At 37.8% G+C, this 3,384-nt stretch overlaps 1 long non-coding RNA gene across 1 annotated transcript; it reads right to left on the bottom strand.

Moving 5' to 3' along the window:
- Positions 1–289: 289 nt before the first annotated feature.
- On the bottom strand, positions 290–1,310 carry LOC106946164 (uncharacterized). Its single transcript, XR_001424709.1, has 2 exons — positions 1,154–1,310; positions 290–827 (listed from the first exon to the last, which is right to left on the bottom strand). It is a non-coding gene; the product is annotated as an uncharacterized LOC106946164 (long non-coding RNA).
- Positions 1,311–3,384: the final 2,074 nt, after the last annotated feature.

Here is a 3,384-nt window from a genome sequence, read left to right as displayed (position 1 = left end):
CCACTGACTCACTTAAGGTCCTTCACCGTTAGTGTAATGTGAAACTAATTTGCTTTTGTTTTCCTGACATCCAGAAGGAGACCAAGTTTGAGGTTTAAAAGCAGTGTGCCATGCCTCTCGATTGTAGATTGCATACAAAGCCTTTTGAAACTATGCACCGTCTCAAAAGGCACTGTCTCCGTGTTCAAGACCGTAACTCAGTACATTGTCAGTTATGAGTGGTCAACTGTAAGCTTTAGGTAGAATAATTTAAGAATTGTTACGTGTTAATGACCCACATGCACTCAGGAGACCAGTCGAAATTAATGTTTATTACAAAAATAGTGAATGTCTTTGGTTCAGGGTGGAACTGGAAACCAGGAGCTACGCAAAGTCAGAGGTGAGAGAAGGAAGTGAACATGATGTATAACAGAGGTTACTGAGGATTATTGTCAGGGAGAGGTGCGTGGAATGTGGCCGATGGTCTTCATGGTCTGAAACGGCCCTGGGCCGTATGAGCAGGGTTGTAGGTGTTCTTGGCTTCTGACCTTATCCTCCTTTTTACAGGTGTGACCGATCTGTTGAGTTGGAGCACAGAGTGTTTAAACCTGGCCGTTTCCATCTTTGGGGTTACCTTCGGTGTCCACTCTGCCTCCTGTGGGCCTCAGTTCCACTCATACACATTTGAGTTTGTCCTTTGCGCCTCAACATTTCCATATGCACTCAAACGCATCCAAGCATTACGCCACTGATTTTTACAATATTCATTTGTAAAATTTGTTATCATGACAGGCCTAATCCCACCTGACATGATTTTCAGCTTTCCCAAGGAGAGTACTGTAGTCATCCTGAAAGAAACCCATTTATTTTAATCAGTCAAGCCATAAACTAAATGCAACTTATTCAAAAAAAAAAAAAAAAAAAAAAAAAAAAAAAAAAAAGAAAGAAATAAAAGTTCGGATTGCTTAATCCACATGTTCAGATTCAGGATGCCTGGAACTTTATGGCTGGCTACATTCTGGAAGAAACATGAACATTAGAGGAAAACTGAACAGGAACAACTGAAAACAATGGGGTATAACAGTTCCTGTTGCATGGAGAAACTGGGTCTTGGAGGGGGAAGGTAAACAGTCCTGGTCACAATCTAGTAGGGTGTTTGTTGGGGAATGTAGACCTAGTACCGGAGGACTTGTGAGAGGATGGGATGAGAGTTGGCAAGAGGTTGCAGAGTTGCAGTGAAGATTAAAAGTGGACAATGGCTTCCAGGAAAAAAAAAATAGTTGTAGCATCAAAATTTAGACTCCGTTCCTCTAAAGACAGGCAAAGACACACCCAGGGTGACAGAACATTAGGTGAAAAAGGATCATCCAGATGCTCCTTAAATCCTCCAAAGTTAATGAGTTGATTGAAGCCAGGTGTGGAAGTTGCAATCAGGTAGCCACACCAAAGAGTCTCACAAGAACACACACATCCCAAACAGGATTCTGACATCATATTTTTTTTCCCCATCTATGTCTAGTGACTTGGCATTGATTGGTTTGTGTTGGTTGTAACTAAACTGATTGCTTGATGTAACAGAACAAATAATCCCTTGTCGAGGGGATGGGAAAATTAATTCTGATCAGTCCAGATTTTTTTTTTAAAAAAATAAGCTAATTTTTTGATGGAACTATCATTTGTATTTCGCTGACACACATTTTTTTTAAGTTAACCATGTGCATAAAAAGAACAGCTTGTAATACATTCATCTCTGAAATGCATATTACCAGAGTAATTCAACCAAAATCTGTTCAACCATTGTTTTAGTTAACCTGGGAGAAGGAGCAATATGTTCTTGCCATCAGTGGGATGAGTCAAAGCGAAACCCCAATTTCATCTTCTCGGTTTTATTTCCACGCTGAAGTTCTAATAAGTCAAACTGATGGACTCATTTTCATTGCGGTAATAGAAAAATAAAAAGATCTTTTACGGCTTCTCTGAACTTTACAACCTTCTTTCATATCTTCCTGGAGTGAAATATCAGTGGACTGTGCTGTGTCTCATTGAGGTGAGCTGCACGGTGAAGTGGAAACAACTTGATCGAGGGGTGACTTTTGCCATTAAAAAAAAAAAATAAAATAAGCTGCAGTCTTGATAACGTTCTAAAAAACAGGCAGTTTGGAAGAGTGATGATTAAAATTTGAACAGAGATGCAAAAGGCAGAGCAGTAGTGGGAGAAAAATAATTGGAGCAGGGAGCAATGGGTCATATGCAGTGACTAATTCACCCGGCAACCAAAATTTTTCACCTACGTTTAGACTGATGTTGATTATAAATGTAGTTCAAAGATGCATGAATCCTTAAGAAGGTTCTTGATGAGAAACCTTGATTAACTGGTTTGAAAAAAAAAAAATCAAGGGACTTCAGGTTATAGTAGCATTTAAATAAAGATTTCTATTTTTTCCTCCACATAACATGAACAAAACAATATTACTCAAGACATTTACATTAAGATATTAAACCCTGCAAAGAAAAACTAAACATTCTTACCCATTTTTTTAACCCTAACCCCTTTTGGAAGATAGGCAAGTGAAAGACACTTTTTGTTTAAGAATTTTCTTTGATTTGTCTTTTTATATCTGAAAAACCTGGCAATGTAATGTCTGAATTATATTAGACTGTTAACAGGCCTTGACATGTCACCATAGTAGTAAGATTGTTACCTGTTGTATTGCAGTTATGACAGTTATGGCCTTTGTACTCCAATGTCGTTGTAGTTGGAGTTGAAAGTCGTCTTAAAAATGTTAAACATTTCTTTAAAATTGTTTATTTTGACCACAGATGCTATTTGATCACTGACATTACCATTGCTGCAGGCAAACCTGGACATTTTATGTCCATGTATCCTGCAATTACTGACATGAAAGGGCTTTGGACGCCCCATGCATCGCTGTTCAAAGGTGAGCCATTCACAGTTTGACATCAGGAGGTTATTACAGATCCAAACCAGAGTACAGCAGCCAACAGCTATGAATTTAAAGAAGGTAATATGAGATAAATGATGATTAATCCAGGAAACATTACTGCAAAAATCATATATAAATCGATACAATGATCTTAAAATCCCAGACATTTCTCTTGTTCTTAAAAAACAAACTGCCAGAAAAAAATGAAATGTTTAGTACTTTTCATTAAATAGCTGAAAACAACCTCGGGTCATAAACTGGAGTATAAAGAATCCATGTAATTTGAATTTATGTACCTGTACAATAAATCTCAGAGTTGCTTCTAATTCCAACATTAAACTCCTATTGAAAACACAAAAGCTGACTTAAGCCAGGCTAATGTGAGTAGGGAAAAGAGGCCTTGCCTCTGTGAGTATCCATAATTCATTTTGCAGTTTTACTACACATAGCAGTGCACATT

The sequence above is a fragment of the Poecilia latipinna genome, unplaced genomic scaffold, assembly GCF_001443285.1.
Source record: "Poecilia latipinna isolate Pla-1442-1.1 unplaced genomic scaffold, P_latipinna-1.0 Scaffold179, whole genome shotgun sequence".
Taxonomy (NCBI): Eukaryota; Metazoa; Chordata; class Actinopteri; order Cyprinodontiformes; family Poeciliidae; genus Poecilia; species Poecilia latipinna.
Note: the sequence above shows the minus strand (reverse complement) of the source record. Positions and strands in the feature narration are given on the sequence as shown.